Source organism: Oncorhynchus keta, unplaced genomic scaffold (assembly GCF_023373465.1).
Source record: "Oncorhynchus keta strain PuntledgeMale-10-30-2019 unplaced genomic scaffold, Oket_V2 Un_contig_473_pilon_pilon, whole genome shotgun sequence".
Lineage (NCBI taxonomy): Eukaryota > Metazoa > Chordata > Actinopteri > Salmoniformes > Salmonidae > Oncorhynchus > Oncorhynchus keta.
Window position 1 is genome coordinate 429,788 of NW_026287935.1, and position 27,657 is coordinate 457,444.

Genomic DNA, 27,657 nt, shown 5'->3' on the forward strand with positions numbered 1-27,657 from the left:
GTAATATTGCCCAAACCTAGATGGAACAATTAACACGGCTGAAACAGAGAGAAACACAGACTACATGGATACAGCTGAAACACAGACTACATGGATACAGCTGAAACACAGACTACATGGATACAGCTGAAACACAGACTACATGGATACAGCTGAAACACAGACTACATGGATACAGCTGAAACACAGACTACATGGATACAGCTGAAACACAGACTACATGGATACAACTGAAACACAGACTACATGGACACAGCTGAAACACAGACTACATGGACACAGCTGAAACACAGACTACATGGATACAACAGAAACACAGACTACATAGATACAGCTGAAACACAGACTACATGGATACAACTGAAACACAGACTACATGGATACAGCTGAAACACAGACTACATGGATACAGCTGAAACACAGACTACATGGATACAGCTGAAACACAGACTACATGGATACAACTGAAACACAGACTACATGGATACAGCTGAAACACAGACTACATGGATACAACTGAAACACAGACTACATGGATACAGCTGAAACACAGACTACATGGATAGAGCTGAAACACAGACTACATGGATACAGCTGAAACACAGACTACGTGGATACAGCTGAAACACAGACTACGTGGATACAGCTGAAACACAGAAGTACTCAGTCTACATGGATACAGCTGAAACACAGACTACATGGACACAGCCGAAACAGAGAAGTACTCAGTCTACATGGATACAGCTGAAACACAGACTACATGGATACAGCTGAAACACAGACTACATGGACACAGCTGAAACACAGACTACATGGATACAGCTGAAACACAGACTACATGGATACAGCTGAAACACAGACTACATGGATACAGCTGATACAACTGAAACACAGACTACATGGATACAGCTGAAACACAGACTACGTGGATACAGCTGAAACACAGAGACTACATGGACACAGCCGAAACAGAGAAGTACTCAGTCTACATGGATACAGCTGAAACACAGACTACATGGATACAGCTGAAACACAGACTACATGGACACAGCTGAAACACAGACTACATGGACACAGCTGAAACACAGACTACATGGATACAGCTGATACAACTGAAACACAGACTACATAGATACAGCTGAAACACAGACTACATAGATACAGCTGAAACACAGACTACATGGATAGAGCTGAAACTCAGACTACATGGACACAGCTGAAACAGACTACATGGATACAGCTGATACAACTGAAACACAGACTACATAGATACAGCTGAAACACAGACTACATGGACACAGCTGAAACACAGACTACATGGATACAGCTGAAACACAGACTACATGGATACAACTGAAACACAGACTCCATGGATACAGCTGAAACACAGACTACATGGACACAGCTGAAACACAGACTACATGGATACAGCTGAAACACAGACTACATGGATACAACTGAAACAGACTACATGGATACAACTGAAACACAGACTACATGGATACAACTGAAACACAGACTACATGGACACAGCTGAAACACAGACTACATGGATACAGCTGAAACACAGACTACATGGACACAGCTGAAACACAGACTACATGGACACAGCTGAAACACAGACTACATGGATACAGCTGATACAACTGAAACACAGACTACATAGATACAGCTGAAACACAGACTACATAGATACAGCTGAAACACAGACTACATGGATAGAGCTGAAACTCAGACTACATGGACCGAGCTGAAACACAGACTACATGGATACAGCTGATACAACTGAAACACAGACTACATGGATACAGCTGATACAACTGAAACACAGACTACATAGATACAGCTGAAACACAGACTCCATGGATACAACTGAAACACAGACTCCATGGATACAGCTGAAACACAGACTACATGGACACAGCTGAAACACAGACTACATGGATACAGCTGAAACACAGACTACATGGATACAACAAAAAACAGACTACATGGATACAACTGAAACACAGACTACATGGATACAACTGAAACACAGACTACATGGACAAAGCTGAAACACAGACTACATGGACACAGCTGAAACACAGACTACATGGACACAGCTGAAACACAGACTACATGGACACAGCTGAAACACAGACTACATGGATACAGCTGAAACACAGACTACATGGATACAACTGAAACACAGACTACATGGATAGAGCTGAAACACAGACTACATGGATACAACTGAAACACAGACTACATGGATACAGCTGAAACACAGACTACATGGATACAACTGAAACACAGACTACATGGACACAGCTGAAACACAGACTACATGGACACAGCTGAAACACAGACTACATGGATACAGCTGATACAACTGAAACACAGACGACATAGATACAGCTGAAACACAGACTACATGGATAGAGCTGAAACTCAGACTACATGGACACAGCTGAAACACAGACTACATGGATACAGCTGAAACACAGACTACATGGATACAGCTGAAACACAGACTACATGGATACAGCTGAAACACAGACTACATGGATACAGCTGAAACACAGACTACATGGATACAGCTGAAACACAGACTCCATGGATACAGCTGAAACACAGACTACATGGATACAGCTGAAACTCAGAGTACATGGATACAGCTGAAACACAGACTACATGGATACAGCTGAAACACAGACTACATGGACACAACTGAAACACAGACTACATGGATACAGCTGAAACACAGACTACATGGATACAGCTGAAACACAGACTACATGGATACAGCTGAAACACAGACTCCATGGACACAGCTGAAACACAGACTACATGGATACAGCTGAAACACAGACTACATGGATACAGCTGAAACACAGACTACATGGATACAGCTGAAACACAGACTACATGGATACAGCTGAAACACAGACTACATGGATACAGCTGAAACACAGACTCCATGGATACAGCTGAAACACAGACTACATGGATACAGCTGAAACACAGACTACATGGATACAGCTGAAACACAGACTACATGGATACAGCTGAAACACAGACTACATGGATACAGCTGAAACACAGACTACATGGATACAGCTGAAACACAGACTACATGGATACAGCTGAAACACAGACTACATGGATACAACTGAAACACAGACTACATGGATACAACTGAAACACAGACTACATGGATACAACTGAAACACAGACTACATGGATACAGCTGAAACACAGACTACATGGATACAGCTGAAACACAGACTACATGGATACAGCTGAAACACAGACTACATGGATACAGCTGAAACACAGACTACATGGATACAGCTGAAACACAGACTACATGGATACAGCTGAAACACAGACTACATGGACACAACTGAAACACAGACTACATGGACACAGCTGAAACACAGACTACATGGATACAGCTGAAACACAGACTACATGGATACAACAGAAACACAGACTACATAGATACAGCTGAAACACAGACTACATGGATACAACTGAAACACAGACTACATGGATACAGCTGAAACACAGACTACATGGATACAGCTGAAACACAGACTACATGGATACAGCTGAAACACAGACTACATGGATACAACTGAAACACAGACTACATGGATACAGCTGAAACACAGACTACATGGATACAACTGAAACACAGACTACATGGATACAGCTGAAACACAGACTACATGGATAGAGCTGAAACACAGACTACATGGATACAGCTGAAACACAGACTACGTGGATACAGCTGAAACACAGACTACGTGGATACAGCTGAAACACAGAAGTACTCAGTCTACATGGATACAGCTGAAACACAGACTACATGGACACAGCTGAAACAGAGAAGTACTCAGTCTACATGGATACAGCTGAAACACAGACTACATGGATACAGCTGAAACACAGACTACATGGACACAGCTGAAACACAGACTACATGGATACAGCTGAAACACAGACTACATGGATACAGCTGAAACACAGACTACATGGATACAGCTGATACAACTGAAACACAGACTACATGGATACAGCTGAAACACAGACTACGTGGATACAGCTGAAACACAGAGACTACATGGACACAGCTGAAACAGAGAAGTACTCAGTCTACATGGATACAGCTGAAACACAGACTACATGGATACAGCTGAAACACAGACTACATGGACACAGCTGAAACACAGACTACATGGACACAGCTGAAACACAGACTACATGGATACAGCTGATACAACTGAAACACAGACTACATAGATACAGCTGAAACACAGACTACATAGATACAGCTGAAACACAGACTACATGGATAGAGCTGAAACTCAGACTACATGGACACAGCTGAAACAGACTACATGGATACAGCTGATACAACTGAAACACAGACTACATAGATACAGCTGAAACACAGACTACATGGACACAGCTGAAACACAGACTACATGGATACAGCTGAAACACAGACTACATGGATACAACTGAAACACAGACTCCATGGATACAGCTGAAACACAGACTACATGGACACAGCTGAAACACAGACTACATGGATACAGCTGAAACACAGACTACATGGATACAACTGAAACAGACTACATGGATACAACTGAAACACAGACTACATGGATACAACTGAAACACAGACTACATGGACACAGCTGAAACACAGACTACATGGATACAGCTGAAACACAGACTACATGGACACAGCTGAAACACAGACTACATGGACACAGCTGAAACACAGACTACATGGATACAGCTGATACAACTGAAACACAGACTACATAGATACAGCTGAAACACAGACTACATAGATACAGCTGAAACACAGACTACATGGATAGAGCTGAAACTCAGACTACATGGACCGAGCTGAAACACAGACTACATGGATACAGCTGATACAACTGAAACACAGACTACATGGATACAGCTGATACAACTGAAACACAGACTACATAGATACAGCTGAAACACAGACTCCATGGATACAACTGAAACACAGACTCCATGGATACAGCTGAAACACAGACTACATGGACACAGCTGAAACACAGACTACATGGATACAGCTGAAACACAGACTACATGGATACAACAAAAAACAGACTACATGGATACAACTGAAACACAGACTACATGGATACAACTGAAACACAGACTACATGGACAAAGCTGAAACACAGACTACATGGACACAGCTGAAACACAGACTACATGGACACAGCTGAAACACAGACTACATGGACACAGCTGAAACACAGACTACATGGATACAGCTGAAACACAGACTACATGGATACAACTGAAACACAGACTACATGGATAGAGCTGAAACACAGACTACATGGATACAACTGAAACACAGACTACATGGATACAGCTGAAACACAGACTACATGGATACAACTGAAACACAGACTACATGGACACAGCTGAAACACAGACTACATGGACACAGCTGAAACACAGACTACATGGATACAGCTGATACAACTGAAACACAGACGACATAGATACAGCTGAAACACAGACTACATGGATAGAGCTGAAACTCAGACTACATGGACACAGCTGAAACACAGACTACATGGATACAGCTGAAACACAGACTACATGGATACAGCTGAAACACAGACTACATGGATACAGCTGAAACACAGACTACATGGATACAGCTGAAACACAGACTACATGGATACAGCTGAAACACAGACTCCATGGATACAGCTGAAACACAGACTACATGGATACAGCTGAAACTCAGAGTACATGGATACAGCTGAAACACAGACTACATGGATACAGCTGAAACACAGACTACATGGACACAACTGAAACACAGACTACATGGATACAGCTGAAACACAGACTACATGGATACAGCTGAAACACAGACTACATGGATACAGCTGAAACACAGACTCCATGGACACAGCTGAAACACAGACTACATGGATACAGCTGAAACACAGACTACATGGATACAGCTGAAACACAGACTACATGGATACAGCTGAAACACAGACTACATGGATACAGCTGAAACACAGACTACATGGATACAGCTGAAACACAGACTCCATGGATACAGCTGAAACACAGACTACATGGATACAGCTGAAACTCAGACTACATGGATACAGCTGAAACACAGACTACATGGATACAGCTGAAACACAGACTACATGGACACAGCTGAAACACAGACTACATGGATACAGCTGAAACACAGACTACATGGATACAGCTGAAACACAGACTACATGGATACAACTGAAACACAGACTACATGGATACAACTGAAACACAGACTACATGGATACAACTGAAACACAGACTACATGGACACAGCTGAAACACAGACTACATGGACACAGCTGAAACACAGACTACATGGATACAGCTGAAACACAGACTACATGGATACAACTGAAACACAGACTACATGGATAGAGCTGAAACACAGACTACATGGATACAACTGAAACACAGACTACATGGATACAGCTGAAACACAGACTACATGGATACAACTGAAACACAGACTACATGGACACAGCTGAAACACAGACTACATGGACACAGCTGAAACACAGACTACATGGATACAGCTGAAACACAGACTACATGGACACAGCTGAAACACAGACTACATGGATACAGCTGAAACACAGACTACATGGATACAGCTGAAACACAGACTACATGGATACAACTGAAACACAGACTACATGGATACAACTGAAACACAGACTATATGGATACAACTGAAACACAGACTACATGGACACAGCTGAAACACAGACTACATGGACACAGCTGAAACACAGACTACATGGATACAGCTGAAACACAGACTACATGGATACAACTGAAACACAGACTACATGGATAGAGCTGAAACACAGACTACATGGATACAACTGAAACACAGACTACATGGATACAGCTGAAACACAGACTACATGGATACAACTGAAACACAGACTACATGGACACAGCTGAAACACAGACTACATGGACACAGCTGAAACACAGACTACATGGATACAGCTGATACAACTGAAACACAGACGACATAGATACAGCTGAAACACAGACTACATGGATAGAGCTGAAACACAGACTACATGGACACAGCTGAAACACAGACTACATGGATACAGCTGAAACACAGACTACATGGATACAGCTGAAACACAGACTACATGGATACAGCTGAAACACAGACTCCATGGATACAGCTGAAACACAGACTCCATGGATACAGCTGAAACACAGACTACATGGATACAGCTGAAACTCAGACTACATGGATACAGCTGAAACACAGACTACATGGATACAGCTGAAACACAGACTACATGGACACAGCTGAAACTCAGACTACATGGATACAGCTGAAACACAGACTACATGGATACAACTGAAACACAGACTACATGGATACAGCTGAAACACAGACTACATGGACACAGCTGAAACTCAGACTACATGGATACAGCTGAAACACAGACTACATGGATACAGCTGAAACTCAGACTACATGGATACAGCTGATACAACTGAAACACAGACGACATAGATACAGCTGAAACACAGACTACATGGATAGAGCTGAAACACAGACTACATGGATACAGCTGAAACACAGACTACATGGACACAGCTGAAACACAGACTACATGGATACAGCTGAAACACAGACTACATGGATACAGCTGAAACACAGACTACATGGATACAACTGAAACACAGACTACATGGATACAACTGAAACACAGACTACATGGATACAGCTGAAACACAGACTACATGGATACAACTGAAACACAGACTACATGGACACAGCTGAAACACAGACTACATGGACACAGCTGAAACACAGACTACATGGATACAGCTGAAACACAGACTACATGGATACAACTGAAACACAGACTACATGGATACAGCTGAAACACAGACTACATGGATACAACTGAAACACAGACTACATGGATACAGCTGAAACACAGACTACATGGATACAGCTGAAACACAGACTACATGGATACAACTGAAACACAGACTACATGGATACAACTGAAACACAGACTACATGGATACAGCTGAAACACAGACTACATGGATACAACTGAAACACAGACTACATGGACACAGCTGAAACACAGACTACATGGACACAGCTGAAACACAGACTACATGGATACAGCTGAAACACAGACTACATGGATACAACTGAAACACAGACTACATGGATACAGCTGAAACACAGACTATATGGATACAACTGAAACACAGACTACATGGACACAGCTGAAACACAGACTACATGGACACAGCTGAAACACAGACTACATGGATACAGCTGAAACACAGACTACATGGATACAACTGAAACACAGACTACATGGATACAGCTGAAACACAGACTACATGGATAGAGCTGAAACACAGACTACATGGATACAACTGAAACACAGACTACATGGATACAGCTGAAACACAGACTACATGGACACAGCTGAAACACAGACTACATGGACACAGCTGAAACACAGACTACATGGATACAGCTGATACAACTGAAACACAGACGACATAGATACAGCTGAAACACAGACTACATGGATAGAGCTGAAACACAGACTACATGGACACAGCTGAAACACAGACTACATGGATACAGCTGAAACACAGACTACATGGATACAGCTGAAACACAGACTACATGGATACAGCTGAAACACAGACTACATGGATACAGCTGAAACACAGACTCCATGGATACAGCTGAAACACAGACTCCATGGATACAGCTGAAACACAGACTACATGGATACAGCTGAAACTCAGACTACATGGATACAGCTGAAACACAGACTACATGGATACAGCTGAAACACAGACTACATGGACACAACTGAAACACAGACTACATGGATACAGCTGAAACACAGACTACATGGATACAGCTGAAACACAGACTACATGGATACAGCTGAAACACAGACTACATGGATACAACTGAAACACAGACTACATGGATACAACTGAAACACAGACTATATGGATACAACTGAAACACAGACTACATGGACACAGCTGAAACACAGACTACATGGACACAGCTGAAACACAGACTACATGGATACAGCTGAAACACAGACTACATGGATACAACTGAAACACAGACTACATGGATAGAGCTGAAACACAGACTACATGGATACAACTGAAACACAGACTACATGGATACAGCTGAAACACAGACTACATGGATACAACTGAAACACAGACTACATGGACACAGCTGAAACACAGACTACATGGACACAGCTGAAACACAGACTACATGGATACAGCTGATACAACTGAAACACAGACGACATAGATACAGCTGAAACACAGACTACATGGATAGAGCTGAAACACAGACTACATGGACACAGCTGAAACACAGACTACATGGATACAGCTGAAACACAGACTACATGGATACAGCTGAAACACAGACTACATGGATACAGCTGAAACACAGACTCCATGGATACAGCTGAAACACAGACTCCATGGATACAGCTGAAACACAGACTACATGGATACAGCTGAAACTCAGACTACATGGATACAGCTGAAACACAGACTACATGGATACAGCTGAAACACAGACTACATGGACACAGCTGAAACTCAGACTACATGGATACAGCTGAAACACAGACTACATGGATACAACTGAAACACAGACTACATGGATACAGCTGAAACACAGACTACATGGACACAGCTGAAACTCAGACTACATGGATACAGCTGAAACACAGACTACATGGATACAGCTGAAACTCAGACTACATGGATACAGCTGATACAACTGAAACACAGACGACATAGATACAGCTGAAACACAGACTACATGGATAGAGCTGAAACACAGACTACATGGATACAGCTGAAACACAGACTACATGGACACAGCTGAAACACAGACTACATGGATACAGCTGAAACACAGACTACATGGATACAGCTGAAACACAGACTACATGGATACAACTGAAACACAGACTACATGGATACAACTGAAACACAGACTACATGGATACAGCTGAAACACAGACTACATGGATACAACTGAAACACAGACTACATGGACACAGCTGAAACACAGACTACATGGACACAGCTGAAACACAGACTACATGGATACAGCTGAAACACAGACTACATGGATACAACTGAAACACAGACTACATGGATACAGCTGAAACACAGACTACATGGATACAACTGAAACACAGACTACATGGATACAGCTGAAACACAGACTACATGGATACAGCTGAAACACAGACTACATGGATACAACTGAAACACAGACTACATGGATACAACTGAAACACAGACTACATGGATACAGCTGAAACACAGACTACATGGATACAACTGAAACACAGACTACATGGACACAGCTGAAACACAGACTACATGGACACAGCTGAAACACAGACTACATGGATACAGCTGAAACACAGACTACATGGATACAACTGAAACACAGACTACATGGATACAGCTGAAACACAGACTATATGGATACAACTGAAACACAGACTACATGGACACAGCTGAAACACAGACTACATGGACACAGCTGAAACACAGACTACATGGATACAGCTGAAACACAGACTACATGGATACAACTGAAACACAGACTACATGGATAGAGCTGAAACACAGACTACATGGATACAACTGAAACACAGACTACATGGATACAGCTGAAACACAGACTACATGGATACAACTGAAACACAGACTACATGGACACAGCTGAAACACAGACTACATGGACACAGCTGAAACACAGACTACATGGATACAGCTGATACAACTGAAACACAGACGACATAGATACAGCTGAAACACAGACTACATGGATAGAGCTGAAACACAGACTACATGGACACAGCTGAAACACAGACTACATGGATACAGCTGAAACACAGACTACATGGATACAGCTGAAACACAGACTACATGGATACAGCTGAAACACAGACTCCATGGATACAGCTGAAACACAGACTCCATGGATACAGCTGAAACACAGACTACATGGATACAGCTGAAACACAGACTACATGGATACAGCTGAAACACAGACTACATGGACACAACTGAAACACAGACTACATGGACACAACTGAAACACAGACTACATGGATACAGCTGAAACACAGACTACATGGATACAGCTGAAACACAGACTACATGGATACAACTGAAACACAGACTACATGGATACAGCTGAAACTCAGACTACATGGATACAGCTGAAACACAGACTACATGGATACAGCTGAAACACAGACTACATGGATACAGCTGAAACACAGACTACATGGATACAGCTGAAACACAGACTACATGGATACAGCTGAAACACAGACTACATGGATACAGCTGAAACACAGACTACATGGATACAGCTGAAACACAGACTACATAGATACAACTGAAACACAGACTACATGGATACAACTGAAACACAGACTACATGGATACAGCTGAAACACAGACTACATGTCTCCGTATTATTGCACCAACTCTGCAGATTTTCCTGTTTGATTCCAATAATAACCAATAACCTGACCCCCATCAGAACTCTCCCTGGCCTGCAGTATGAATAACCATGTGCCAATACAGTCTGCTTTGTTAAATAAGGTCATTTGCATGTAAAAGGAACCATGAGTACCAATATGTGAAGTTTTATTTGGTGTGAAATGAAAGCTAAGAACCTGGAATTTTCCATCCTAAAAATGAGAAATAATTAAAGGCTTTGATTTCTAGATAAACAGATGGAAAAGGGATATTGAAAAACATCTACCAGAAAAAGTCTTAAAACGTATCAGAAATACATCAAAACACATTAATGTTGACGTAAAGACCACTGCCAACTAAAACCAACACTATACACTGAGTGTATAAAAGATTAGGAACACCTTACTATTGAGTTGTGCTGTAATGTCCAAACTTGTGAAATATAGACATCTATGATTGGTATAGATTTGGTCCGGTCTGGACCAATCAAATTTGGTCTTGTTTGGGGGCGGAGCTTATTAGAATAATAGCCAGTGTGTAGAATAGTACCCAGACATTCAAAAGAGCATATTAAATGTCTCTACCTTTATGAACCTATTCAGGATACATCACCATGAAGAGAATGATGTTCATAAATGGTTCATTTCTGTCTAGTACAGATCAAGGACCCATGATGTCATTCTGTTACCGGGTGTTGATCCACTTCACTTACTGTAGTTCAATAACCAAACTAAATGTTTTCTAACTCAATGTGTCATGTCATAGCTGTCACCCCATTCTTTCTGGTGACATCTTTGAATGTGAATTCAAAGTTGAAGAAGATTTGACTGTTACTGAGATATATTGGACTGATCCTAAATGTGTTTCAGTAACATGTTTAGTGGTAATTGTTTAAAGTAGACTTCTGCATATGGGTGTATGGTTTGTTCAACTTTGCAATCAATGGTTTTTGATTAAGATACATTTTAGAGTGAAAAGCATCACCCTGTTACCGTGGAATCGCCCATAACCATGTGTCTGTTAGCCAATAGCAGTATGCTTTGTGTGCCTTCAGCCAATAGCAGTATGCTTTGTGTGCCTTTAGCCAATAGCAGTATGCGTTGTGTGCCTTCAGCCAATAGCAGTATGCTTTGTGTGCCTTTAGCCAATAGCAGTATGCTTTGTGTGCCTTTAGCCAATAGCAGTATGCTTTGTGTGCCTTCAGCCAATAGCAGTATGCTTTGTGTGCCTTTAGCCAATAGCAGTATGCTTTGTGTGCCTTTAGCCAATAGCAGTATGCTTTGTGTGCCTTTAGCCAATAGCAGTATGCTTTGTGTGCCTTCAGCCAATAGCAGTATGCTTTGTGTGCCTTTAGCCAATAGCAGTATGCTTTGTGTGCCTTTAGCCAATAGCAGTATGCTTTGTGTGCCTTTAGCCAATAGCAGTATGCTTTGTGTGCCTTTAGCCAATAGCAGTATGCTTTGTGTGCCTTTAGCCAATAGCAGTATGCTTTGTGTGCCTTTAGCCAATAGCAGTATGCTTTGTGTGCCTTTAGCCAATAGCAGTATGCTTTGTGTGCCTTTAGCCAATAGCAGTATGCTTTGTGTGCCTTTAGCCAATAGCAGTATGCTTTGTGTGCCTTTAGCCAATAGCAGTATGCTTTGTGTGCCTTTAGCCAATAGCAGTATGCTTTGTGTGCCTTTAGCCAATAGCAGTATGCTTTGTGTGCCTTTAGCCAATAGCAGTATGCTTTGTGTGCCTTTAGCCAATAGCAGTATGCTTTGTGTGCCTTTAGCCAATAGCAGTATGCTTTGTGTGCCTTTAGCCAATAGCAGTATGCTTTGTGTGCCTTTAGCCAATAGCAGTATGCTTTGTGTGCCTTTAGCCAATAGCAGTATGCTTTGTGTGCCTTTAGCCAATAGCAGTATGCTTTGTGTGCCTTTAGCCAATAGCAGTATGCTTTGTGTGCCTTTAGCCAATAGCAGTATGCTTTGTGTGCCTTTTAGCCAATAGCAGTATGCTTTGTGTGCCTTTAGCCAATAGCAGTATGCTTTGTGTGCCTTTAGCCAATAGCAGTATGCTTTGTGTGCCTTTAGCCAATAGCAGTATGCTTTGTGTGCCTTTAGCCAATAGCAGTATGCTTTGTGTGCCTTTAGCCAATAGCAGTATGCGTTGTGTGCCTTTAGCCAATAGCAGTATGCTTTGTGTGCCTTTAGCCAATAGCAGTATGCTTTGTGTGCCTTTAGCCAATAGCAGTATGCTTTGTGTGCCTTCAGCCAATAGCAGTATGCTTTGTGTGCCTTCAGCCAATAGCAGTATGCTTTGTGTGCCTTCAGCCAATAGCAGTATGCTTTGTGTGCCTTCAGCCAATAGCAGTATGCTTTGTGTGCCTTCAGCCAATAGCAGTATGCTTTGTGTGCCTTTAGCCAATAGCAGTATGCTTTGTGTGCCTTTAGCCAATAGCAGTATGCTTTGTGTGCCTTTAGCCAATAGCAGTATGCTTTGTGTGCCTTTAGCCAATAGCAGTATGCTTTGTGTGCCTTTAGCCAATAGCAGTATGCTTTGTGTGCCTTTAGCCAATAGCAGTATGCTTTGTGTGCCTTTAGCCAATAGCAGTATGCTTTGTGTGCCTTTAGCCAATAGCAGTATGCTTTGTGTGCCTTTAGCCAATAGCAGTATGCTTTGTGTGCCTTTAGCCAATAGCAGTATGCTTTGTGTGCCTTTAGCCAATAGCAGTATGCTTTGTGTGCCTTTAGCCAATAGCAGTATGCTTTGTGTGCCTTTAGCCAATAGCAGTATGCTTTGTGTGCCTTTAGCCAATAGCAGTATGCTTTGTGTGCCTTTAGCCAATAGCAGTATGCTTTGTGTGCCTTTAGCCAATAGCAGTATGCTTTGTGTGCCTTTAGCCAATAGCAGTATGCTTTGTGTGCCTTTAGCCAATAGCAGTATGCTTTGTGTGCCTTTAGCCAATAGCCGTATGCTTTGTGTGCCTTTAGCCAATAGCAGTATGCTTTGTGTGCCTTTAGCCAATAGCAGTATGCTTTGTGTGCCTTTAGCCAATAGCAGTATGCTTTGTGTGCCTTTAGCCAATAGCAGTATGCTTTGTGTGCCTTTAGCCAATAGCAGTATACTTTGTGTGCCTTTAGCCAATAGCAGTATGCTTTGTGTGCCTTTAGCCAATAGCAGTATGCTTTGTGTGCCTTTAGCCAATAGCAGTATACTTTGTGTGCCTTTAGCCAATAGCAGTATGCTTTGTGTGCCTTTAGCCAATAGCAGTATACTTTGTGTGCCTTTAGCCAATAGCAGTATGCTTTGTGTGCCTTTAGCCAATAGCAGTATGCTTTGTGTGCCTTTAGCCAATAGCAGTATGCGTTGTGTGCCTTTAGCCAATAGCAGTATGCTTTGTGTGCCTTTAGCCAATAGCAGTATGCTTTGTGTGCCTTTAGCCAATAGCAGTATGCTTTGTGTGCCTTTAGCCAATAGCAGTATGCTTTGTGTGCCTTCAGCCAATAGCAGTATGCTTTGTGTGCCTTCAGCCAATAGCAGTATGCTTTGTGTGCCTTTAGCCAATAGCAGTATGCTTTGTGTGCCTTCAGCCAATAGCAGTATGCTTTGTGTGCCTTCAGCCAATAGCAGTATGCTTTGTGTGCCTTTAGCCAATAGCAGTATGCTTTGTGTGCCTTTAGCCAATAGCAGTATGCTTTGTGTGCCTTCAGCCAATAGCAGTATGCTTTGTGTGCCTTCAGCCAATAGCAGTATGCTTTGTGTGCCTTTAGCCAATAGCAGTATTCTTTGTGTGCCTTCAGCCAATAGCAGTATGCTTTGTGTGCCTTTAGCCAATAGCAGTATGCTTTGTGTGCCTTTAGCCAATAGCAGTATGCTTTGTGTGCCTTCAGCCAATAGCAGTATGCTTTGTGTGCCTTCAGCCAATAGCAGTATGCTTTGTGTGCCTTTAGCCAATAGCAGTATGCTGTGTGTGCCTTCAGCCAATAGCAGTATGCTTTGTGTGCCTTTAGCCAATAGCAGTATGCTGTGTGTGCCTTCAGCCAATAGCAGTATGCTTTGTGTGCCTTCAGCCAATAGCAGTATGCTTTGTGTGCCTTTAGCCAATAGCAGTATGCTTTGTGTGCCTTCAGCCAATAGCAGTATGCTGTGTGTGCCTTTAGCCAATAGCAGTATGCTTTGTGTGACTTTAGCCAATAGCAGTATGCTGTGTGTGCCTTCAGCCAATAGCAGTATGCTGTGTGTGCCTTCAGCCAATAGCAGTATGCTGTGTGTGCCTTCAGCCAATAGCAGTATGCTGTGTGTGCCTTTAGCCAATAGCAGTATGCTTTGTGTGCCTTCAGCCAATAGCAGTATGCTTTGTGTGCCTTCAGCCAATAGCAGTATGCTGTGTGTGCCTTCAGCCAATAGCAGTATGCTGTGTGTGCCTTCAGCCAATAGCAGTATGCTTTGTGTGCCTTCAGCCAATAGCAGTATACTTTGTGTGCCTTTAGCCAATAGCAGTATGCTGTGTGTGCCTTCAGCCAATAGCAGTATGTTTGACTACAGCACATTGGGAAAGTATTCACTTCAGACCCCTTGACTTTTTCTGGATTTTGTTATGTTACAGCCTTATTCTAAAATTGATTAAATTTGTTTTTTTCCCCCTCATCAATCTACACACAACACCCCATAATGATAAAGCAATTGTATACCATTTTTTAAGGGACATATCACAGGTACATTGGACCGCAGAGTGAAGGAAAAGCAGTCAACAAGTGATCTGCATACGTGGGAACTCGTGGGAACTCAGAGAGATTGACTTCCTCCCTGCTTGTGTTTATGACACACAAAGCATACTGCTATCACTCACACAAATCATCAAGGAACCCACCAGGTACAACCCTAAATCTGGAAACAAGGGCACCCTCATAGACGTCATCCTGACCAACTGGCCCTCCAAATACACCTCCGCTGTCTTCAACCAGGATCTCAGCGATCACTGCCTCATTGCCTGTATCCGCTACGGAGCCGCAGTCAAACGACCACCCCTCATCACTGTCAAACGCTCCCTAAAACACTTCTGTGAGCAGGCCTTTCTAATCGACCTGGAAGGACATTGATCTCATCCCGTCAGTTGAGGATGCCTGGTCATTCTTTAAAAGTAACTTACTCACCATTTTAGATAAGCATGCTCCGCTCAAAAAATGCAGAACTAAGAACAGATACAGCCCTTGGTTCCCTCCAGACCTGACTGCCCTCGACCAGCACAAAAACATCCTGTGGCGGACTGCAATAGCATCGAATAGTCCCCGCGATATGCAACTGTTCAGGGAAGTCAGGAACCAATACACGCAGTCAGTCAGGAAAGCAAAGGCCAGCTTCTTCAGGCAGAAATTTGCATCCTGTAGCTCTAACTCCAAAAAGTTCTGGGACACTGTGAAGTCCATGGAGAACAAGAGCACCTCCTCCCAGCTGCCCACTGCACTGAGGCTAGGGAACACGGTCACCACCGATAAATCCATGATTATCGAAAACTTCAACAAGCATTTCTCAACGGCTGGCCATGCCTTCCTCCTGGCTACTCCAACCTCGGCCAACAGCTCCGCCCTCCCCGCAGCTACTCGCCCAAGCCTCTCCAGGTTCTCCTTTACCCAAATCCAGATAGCAGATGTTCTGAAAGAGCTGCAAAACCTGGACCCGTACAAATCAGCTAGGCTTGACAATATGGACCCTCTATTTCTGAAACTATCTGCCGCCATTGTCGCAACCCCTATTACCAGCCTGTTCAACCTCTCTTTCATATCGTCTGAGATCCCCAAGGATTGGAAAGCTGCCGCAGTCATCCCCCTCTTCAAAGGGGGAGACACCCTGGACCCAAACTGTTACAGACCTATATCCATTCTGCCCTGCCTATCTAAGGTCTTCGAAAGCCAAGTCAACAAACAGGTCACTGACCATCTCGAATCCCACCGTACCTTCTCCGGTGTGCAATCTGGTTTCCGAGCCGGTCACGGGTGCACCTCAGCCACGCTCAAGGTACTAAACGATATCATAACCGCCATCGATAAAAGACAGTACTGTGCAGCCGTCTTCATCGACCTTGCCAAGGCTTTCGACTCTGTCAATCACCATATTCTTATCGGCAGACTCAGTTGCCTCGGTTTTTCTGATGACTGCCTTGCCTGGTTCACCAACTGCTTTGCAGACAGAGTTCAGTGTGTCAAATCGGAGGGCATGCTGTCCAGTCCTCTGGCAGTCTCTATGGGGGTGCCACAGGGTTCAATTCTCAGACCGACTCTTTTCTCTGTATATATCAATGATGTTGCTCTTGCTGAGGGCGATTCCCTGATCCACCTCTACGCAGACGACACCATTCTGTATACTTCCGGCCCGTCCTTGGACACTGTGCTATCTAACCTCCAAACGAGCTTCAATGCCATACAACACTCCTTCCGTGGCCTCCAACTGCTCTTAAACGCTAGTAAAACCAAATGCATGCTTTTCAACCGTTCGCTGCCTGCACCCGCACACCCGACTAGCATCACCACCCTGGATGGTTCCGACCTTGAATATGTGGACATCTATAAGTACCTAGGTGTCTGGCTAGACTGTAAACTCTCCTTCCAGACTCATATCAAACATCTCCAATCTAAAATCAAATCTAGAGTCGGCTTTCTATTCCGCAACAAAGCCTCCTTCACTCACGCCGCCAAACTTACCCTAGTAAAACTGTCTATTCTACCGATCCTCGACAACGGCGATGTCATCTACAAAATAGCTTCCAACACTCTACTAAGCAAACTGGATGCAGTTTATCACAGTGCCATCCGTTTTATTACTAAAGCACCTTATACCACCCACCACTGCGACCTGTATGCTCTAGTCGGCTGGCCCTCGCTACATATTCGTCGCCAGACCCACTGGCTCCAGGTCATCTACAAGTCCATGCTAGGTAAAGCTCTGCCTTATCTCAGTTCACTGGTCACGATGGCAACACCCACCCGTAGCACGCACTCCAGCAGGTGTATCTTACTGATCATCCCTAAAGCCAACACCTCATTTGGCCACCTTTCGTTCCAGTTCTCTGCTGCCTGTGACTGGAACGAATTGCAAAAATCGCTGAAGTAGGAGACTTTTATCTCCCTCACGAACTTCAAACATCTGCTATCTGAGCAGCTAACCGATCGCTGCAGCTGTACATAGTCTATCGGTAAATAGCCCACCCAATTTTACCTACCTCATCCCCATACTGTTTATATGTATTTACTTTTCTGCTCTTTTGCACACCAATATCTCTACCTGTACATGACCATCTGATCATTTACCACTCCAGTGTTAATCTGCAAAATTGTAATTATTCGCCTACCTCCTCATGCATTTTGCACACAATGTATATAGACTCTCTTTTTTCTACTGTGTTATTGACTTGTTAATTGTTTACTCCATGTGTAACTCTGTGTTGTCTGTTCACACTGCTATGCTTTATCTTTAACTCTCCTTCCGTGGCCTCCAATTGCTCTTAAATACAAGTAAAACTAAATGCATGCTCTTCAACCAATCGCTACCTGCACCTGCCCGCCTGTCCAACATCACTACTCTGGACGGCTCTGACTTAGAATACGTGGACAACTACAAATACTTAGGTGTCTGGTTAGACTGTAAACTCTCCTTCCAGACCCATATCAAACATCTCCAATCCAAAGTTAAATCTAGAATTGGCTTCCTATTTCACAACAAAGCATCCTTCACTCATGCTGCCAAACATACCCTTGTAAAACTGACCATCCTACCAATCCTCGACTTTGGCGATGTCATTTACAAAATAGCCTCCAATACCCTACTCAACAAATTGGATGCAGTCTATCACAGTGCAATCCGTTTTGTCACCAAAGCCCCTTATACTACCAACCATTGCGACCTGTATGCTCTCGTTGACTGGCCCTCGCTTCATACTCGTCGCCAAACCCACTTGCTCCATGTCATCTACAAGACCCTGCTCGGTAAGTCCCCCCTTATCTCAGCTCGCTGGTCACCATAGCATCTCCCACCTGTAGCACACGCTCCAGCAGGTATATCTCTCTTGTCACCCCCAAAACCAATTCTTTCTTTGGCCGCATCTCCTTCCAGTTCTCTGCTGCCAATGACTGGAACGAACTACAAAAATCTCTGAAACTGGAAACACTTATCTCCCTCACTAGCTTTAAGCACCAACTGCCAGAGCAGCTCACAGATTACTGCACCTGTACATAGCCCACCTATAATTTAGCCCAAACAACTACCTCTTTCCCAACTGTATTTCATTTATTTATTTATTTTGCTCCTTTGCACCCCATTATTTTTATTTCTACTTTGCACATTCTTCCATTGCAAATATACCATTCCAGTGTTTTACTTGCTATATTGTATTTACTTTGCCACCATGGCCTTTTTTGCCTTTACCTCCCTTCTCACCTAATTTGCTCACATCGTATATAGACTTGTTTATACTGTATTATTGACTGTATGTTTGTTTTACTCCATGTGTAACTCTGTGTCGTTGTATGTGTCGAACTGCTTCGCTTTATCTTGGCCAGGTCACAATTGTAAATGAGAACTTGTTCTCGACTTGCCTACCTGGTTAAATAAAGGTGAAATAAATAAAAATAATAAAAATGAGAGGTAGTGACATGTTGAATGCACCGATCTGTCTGTTTAAACTACTGGCACACAGCTCAGACACCCATGCATACCCCACAAGACATGTCACCAGGGGTCTATTTAAACTACTGGCACACAGCTCAGACACCCATTCATACCCCACAAGACATGTCACCAGAGGTCTATTTAAACTACTGGCACACTGCTCAGACACCCATTCATACCCCACAAGACATGCCACCAGAGGTCTGTTTAAACTACTGGCACACAGCTCAGACACCCATTCATACCCCACAAGACATGTCACCAGAGGTCTGTTTAAACTACTGGCACACAGCTCCGACACCCATTCATACCCCACAAGACATGTCACCAGAGGTCTGTTTAAACTACTGGCACACAGCTCAGACACCCATTCATACCCCACAAGACATGTCACCAGAGGTCTGTTTAAACTACTGGCACACAGCTCAGACACCCATTCATACCCCACAAGACATGTCACCAGAGGTCTGTTTAAACTACTGGCACACAGCTCAGACACCCATTCATACCCCACAAGACATGCCACCAGAGGTCTGTTTAAACTACTGGCACACAGCTCAGACACCCATTCATACCCCACAAGACATGCCACCAGAGGTCTGTTTAAACTACTGGCACACAGCTCAGACACCCATTCATACCCCACAAGACATGCCACCAGAGGTCTGTTTAAACTACTGGCACACAGCTCAGACACCCATTCATACCCCACAAGACATTCCACCAGAGGTCTATTTAAACTACTGGCACACAGCTCCGACACCCATACATACCCCACAAGACATGCCACCAGAGGTCTGTTTAAACTACTGGCACACAGCTCAGACACCCATTCATACCCCACAAGACATGTCACCAGAGGTCTATTTAAACTACTGGCACACAGCTCAGACACCCATTCATACCCCACAAGACATGTCACCAGAGGTATATTTAAACTACTGGCACACAGCTCAGACACCCATTCATACCCCACAAGACATGTCACCAGAGGTCTATTTAAACTACTGGCACACAGCTCAGACACCCATGCATACCCCACAAGACATGCCACCAGAGGTCTGTTTAAACTACTAACACACAGCTCAGACACCCATTCATACCCCACAAGACATGCCACCAGAGGTCTATTTAAACTACTGGCACACAGCTCCGACACCCATGCATACCCCACAAGACATGCCACCAGAGGTCTCTTCACAGTCCCCGAGTCCAGAACAGACTATGGGAGGCGCACAGTTCTACATAGAACCATGACTACATGGAAGTCTATTCCACAGTTCTACATAGAACCATGACTACATGGAACTCTATTCCACAGTACTACATAGAGCCATGACTACATGGAACTCTATTCCACAGTATTACATGGAACTCTATTCCACAGTACTACATAGAACCATGACTATATGGAACTCTATTCCACAGTACTACATAGAGCCATGACTACATGGAACTCTATTCCACAGTACTAGATAGAACCATGACTACATGGAACTCTATTCCACAGTACTACATGGAACTCTATTCCACATTACTACATAGAACCATGACTATATGGAACTCTATTCCACAGTACTACATAGAGCCATGACTACATGAAACTCTATTCCACAGTATTACATGGAACTATATTCCACAGTACTACATAGAACCATGACTACATGGAACTCTATTCCACAGTACTAGATAGAACCATGACTACATGGAACTCTATTCCACAGTACTACATGGAACTCTATTCCACATTACTACATAGAACCATGACTACATGGAACTCTATTCCACATTACTACATAGAACCATGACTACATGGAACTCTATTCCACATTACTACATAGAGCCATGACTACATGGAACTCTATTCCACATCAGGCAACTGATGTAAACAATCAAATCAGATGTAGAAAACAGATAAAATACACCTTATGGAACAGCGGGGACTTTGAAGAGACACACAACGGTACAGACACACGCACACGCACTCTCCACTCACGCACCCAAGCGCTAGCACGCACTCTCCACTCACGTACACAAGCGCTAGCACGCACTCTCCACTCACGTACACAAGCGCTAGCACGCACTCTCCACTCACGTACACAAGCGCTAGCACACACTCTCCACTCACGTACACAAGCGCTAGCACGCACTCTCCACTCACGCACCCAAGCGCTAGCACGCACTCTCCACTCACGTACACAAGCGCTAGCACGCACTCTCCACTCACGCACCCAAGCGCTAGCACGCACTCTCCACTCACGTACACAAGCGCTAGCACGCACTCTCCACTCACGTACACAAGCGCTAGCACGCACTATCCACTCACGTACACAAGCGCTAGCACGCACTCTCCACTCACGTACACAAGCGCTAGCACGCACTCTCCACTCACGCACCCAAGCGCTAGCACGCACTCTCCACTCACGTACACAAGCGCTAGCACGCACTCTCCACTCACGTACACAAGCGCTAGCACGCACTCTCCACTCACGTACACAAGCGCTAGCACGCACTCTCCACTCACGTACACAAGCGCTAGCACACTCTCCACTCACGTACACAAGCGCTAGCACGCACTCTCCACTCACGCACCCAAGCGCTAGCACGCACTCTCCACTCACGTACACAAGCGCTAGCACGCACTCTCCACTCACGCACCCAAGCGCTAGCACGCACTCTCCACTCACGTACACAAGCGCTAGCACGCACTCTCCACTCACGTACACAAGCGCTAGCACGCACTATCCACTCACGTACACAAGCGCTAGCACGCACTCTCCACTCACGTACACAAGCGCTAGCACGCACTCTCCACTCACGCACCCAAGCGCTAGCACGCACTCTCCACTCACGTACACAAGCGCTAGCACGCACTCTCCACTCACGTACACAAGCGCTAGCACGCACTCTCCACTCACGTACACAAGCGCTAGCACGCACTCTCCACTCACGTACACAAGCGCTAGCACGCACTCTCCACTCACGTACACAAGCGCTAGCACGCACTCTCCACTCACGTACACAAGCGCTAGCACGCACTCTCCACTCACGTACACAAGCGCTAGCACGCACTCTCCACTCACGTACACAAGCGCGCACTCTCCACTCACGTACACAAGCGCTAGCACGCACTCTCCACTCACGCACACAAGCGCTAGCACGCACTCTCCACTCACGTACACAAGCGCTAGCACGCACTCTCCACTCACAAGCGCTAGCACGCACTCTCCACTCACGTACACAAGCGCTAGCACGCACTCTCCACTCACGTACACAAGCGCTAGCACGCACTCTCCACTCACGCACACAAGCGCTAGCACGCACTCTCCACTCACGCACACAAGCGCTAGCACGCACTCTCCACTCACGTACACAAGCGCTAGCACGCACTCTCCACTCACGTACACAAGCGCTAGCACGCACTCTCCACTCACGTACACAAGCGCTAGCACGCACTCTCCACTCACGTACACAAGCGCTAGCACGCACTCTCCACTCACGTACACAAGCGCTAGCACGCACTCTCCACTCACGCACACAAGCGCTAGCACGCACTCTCCACTCACGTACACAAGCGCTAGCACGCACTCTCCACTCACGTACACAAGCGCTAGCACGCACTCTCCACTCACGTACACAAGCGCTAGCACGCACTCTCCACTCACGTACACAAGCGCTAGCACGCACGCTCCACTCACGCACACAAGGTAATAGTGAAACATCAACGCTATGAAATAACACATATGGAATCATGTAGTAACCAAGCAAGTTTAAACAAATCCAATTATATTATAGATTTGAGATTGTTCAAATTAGCCACCCTTTGCCTTGATGAACACTCTTGGCATTCTAAAATAAAGAAAGACAATCCCTAGGTGTGTTCAACCTTTTGACTGGTATTGTACATTGTAATATTGTTGAATGGTGATTTTATACATTTTGTATTGTAGATATGTAGTGGTGTAATAATGTTATATGATGTACTGTTTAGAGGTCGACCGATTAAATCTGAACGGACGATTTCAAGTTTTCATAACAATTGGAAATCTGTATTTTTGGACACCGATGTTTTTTTTTTTTTTTACAACTTTCTTCAAAGAGGCAAGTCAGTTAAGAACACGTTCTTATTTTCAATGGCGGCCTGGGACCAGTGGGTTAACTGCCTTGTTCAGGGGCAGAACGACAGAGTTTTACCTTGTCAGCTCGGGGATTCAATCTTGCAACCATACGGTTAACTAGTCCAACACTCTAACCACCTGCCTCTCGTTGCACTCCACAAGGAGACTGCGTGTTACACAAATGCAGTAAGCCAAGGTAAGTTGCTAGCTAGCATTAAACTTATCTTATGAAAAACAATCAATCATAATCACTAGTTAACTACACATGGTTGATGATATTACTAGTTTATCTAGCGTGTCCTGCGTTGCATATAATGGATGCGGTGCGTATCGTTGCTCCAATGTGTACCTAACCATAAACACCCATGCCTTTCTTAAAATCAATACACAGAAGTAGATATTTTTAAACCTGCATATTTAGCTAAAATAAAGTAGCAGGCAATATTAACCAGGTGAAATTGTGTCACTTCTCTTGCGTTCATTGCAAGCAGAGTCAGGGTTTATGCAACAGTTTGGGCAGCCTGGCTCATTGCAAACTAATTTGCCTGAATTTTACCTAATTATGACATAACATTGAAGGTTGTGCAATGTAACAGGAATATTTAGACTGATGGATGCCACCCGTTAGATAAAATACGGAACGGTTCTGTATTTCACTGAAAGAATAAACGTTTTGTTCTCTTCCCGAAACTCATTGTTATTTATTATTGTTATTATTGTTATTATTGTTCATTTTTATTTAATTTTTTACTTCAGTTTATTTAGTAAATATTTTCTTAACTCTATTTCTTGAAATGCATTGTTGGTTGAGGGCTTGTAAGTAAGCATATCACTGTCAGGTCTACATCTGTTGTATTCGGTGAATGTGACAAATAAAATTAGATTTAACAGAGGGAGGGACAGCTGTAGATAGGAACAGCATGGGGAGAGGGAGAGGGACAGCTGTGGGTAGGGACAGCAGGGGAGAGGGACAGCATGGGGAAAGGGACAGCATGGGGAGAGGGAGAGGGACAGCTGTGGATAGGGACAGCATGGGGAGAGGGACAGCATGGGGAGAGGGAGAGGGACAGCTGTGGATAGGGACAGCATGGGGAGAGGGACAACATGGGGAGAGGGACAGCATGGGGAAAGGGACAGCAGGGGAGAGGGACAGCATGGGGAGAGGGACAGCATGGGAGAGGGACAGCTGTGGATAGGGACAGCATGGGGAGAGGGACAACATGGGGAGGGACAGCATGGGGAAAGGGACAGCAGGGGAGAGGGACAGCATGGGGAGAGGGACAGCATGGGAGAGGGACAGCAGGGGAGAGGGACAGCATGGGGAGAGGGAGAGGGACAGCAGGGGAGTGGGAGAGGGATAGCATGGGGAGAGGGAGAGCAGGGGAGTGGGAGAGGGACAGCAGGGGAGAGGGACAGCATGGGGAGAGGGAGAGGGACAGCTGTGGATAGGGACAGCATGGGGAGAGGGAGAGGGACAGCTGTGGATAGGGACAGCATGGGGAGAGGGAGAGGGAGAGGGACAGCTGTGGATAGGGACAGCAGGGGGAAAGGGACAGCAGGGGAGAGGGACAGCAGGGGAGAGGGACAGCATGGGGAGAGGGAGAGGGACAGCTGTGGATAGGGACAGCATGGGGAGAGGGAGAGGGACAGCTGTGGATAGGGACAGCAGGGGGAAAGGGACAGCAGGGAAGTGGGAGAGGGACAGCTGTGGATAGGGACAGCATGGGGAGAGGGACAGCAGGGGAGAGGGACAGCATGGGAGAGGGACAGCATGGGAGAGGGACAGCAGGGGAGAGGGACAGCATGGGGAGAGGGGAGAGGGACAGCAGGGGAGTGGGAGAGGGACAGCATGGGGAGAGGGACAGCATGGGGGAGGGAGAGCAGGGGAGTGGGAGAGGGACAGCAGGGGAGAGGGACAGCATGGGGAGAGGAAGAGGGACAGCTGTGGATAGGGACAGCATGGGGAGAGGGAGAGGGAGAGGGACAGCTGTGGATAGGGACAGCATGGGGAGAGGGAGAGGGACAGCTGTGGATAGGGACAGCAGGGGGAAAGAGACACCAGGGGGAGAGGGACAGCAGGGGAGAGGGACAGCATGGGGAGAGGGAGAGGGACAGCTGTGGATAGGGACAGCATGGGGAGAGGGAGAGGGACAGCTGTGGATAGGGACAGCAGGGGGAAAGGGACAGCAGGGGAGAGGGACAGCATGGGGAGAGGGAGAGGGACAGCTGTGGATAGGGACAGCATGGGGAGAGGGAGAGGGAGAGGGACAGCTGTGGATAGGGACAGCAGGGGGAAAGGGACAGCAGGGGGAGAGGGACAGCAGGGGAGAGGGACAGCATGGGGAGAGGGAGAGGGACAGCTGTGGATAGGGACAGCATGGGGAGAGGGAGGGGGACAGCTGTGGATAGGGACAGCAGGGGAAAGGGACAGCAGGGGAGTGGGAGAGGGACAGCTGTGGATAGGGACAGCATGGGGAGAGGGACAGCAGGGGAGAGGGACAGCATGGGAGAGGGACAGCATGGGAGAGGGACAGCAGGGGAGAGGGACAGCATGGGGAGAGGGAGAGGGACAGCAGGGGAGTGGGAGAGGGACAGCATGGGGAGAGGGACAGCATGGGGAGAGGGAGAGCAGGGGAGTGGGAGAGGGACAGCAGGGGAGAGGGACAGCATGGGGAGAGGAAGAGGGACAGCTGTGGATAGGGACAGCATGGGGAGAGGGAGAGGGAGAGGGACAGCTGTGGATAGGGACAGCATGGGGAGAGGGAGAGGGACAGCTGTGGATAGGGACAGCAGGGGGAAAGAGACAGCAGGGGGAGAGGGACAGCAGGGGAGAGGGACAGCATGGGGAGAGGGAGAGGGACAGCTGTGGATAGGGACAGCATGGGGAGAGGGAGAGGGACAGCTGTGGATAGGGACAGCAGGGGGAAAGGGACAGCAGGGGAGAGGGACAGCATGGGGAGAGGGAGAGGGACAGCTGTGGATAGGGACAGCATGGGGAGAGGGAGAGGGACAGCTGTGGATAGGGACAGCATGGGGAGAGGGAGAGGGACAGCTGTGGATAGGGACAGCATGGGAGTGGGAGAGGGACAGCAGGGGAGAGGGACAGCATGGGGAGAGGGAGAGGGACAGCTGTGGATAGGGACAGCATGGGGAGAGGGAGAGGGACAGCTGTGGATAGGGACAGCAGGGGGAAAGGGACAGCAGGGGAGTGGGAGAGGGACAGCTGTGGATAGGGACAGCA

At 45.5% G+C, this 27,657-nt stretch overlaps 1 protein-coding gene and 1 long non-coding RNA gene across 5 annotated transcripts in view; one reads left to right on the plus strand and one right to left on the minus strand.

Annotated features, from left to right (window-relative positions):
* LOC118377153 (lysine-specific demethylase phf2) overlaps positions 1-27,657 on the minus strand; it is a 189,690-nt gene that overhangs the window by 154,369 nt on the left and 7,664 nt on the right. The gene's annotated exons all lie outside the window — the stretch shown is intronic.
* Positions 19,779-21,815, plus strand: LOC127924909 (uncharacterized). Of its 2 annotated transcripts, none has more exons than XR_008119224.1 (3): positions 19,779-20,565; positions 20,830-20,961; positions 21,292-21,815. It is a non-coding gene; the product is annotated as an uncharacterized LOC127924909 (long non-coding RNA). The 2 variants fall into 2 exon arrangements; XR_008119223.1 differs by lacking the exon at positions 21,292-21,815 and adding an exon at positions 21,160-21,231.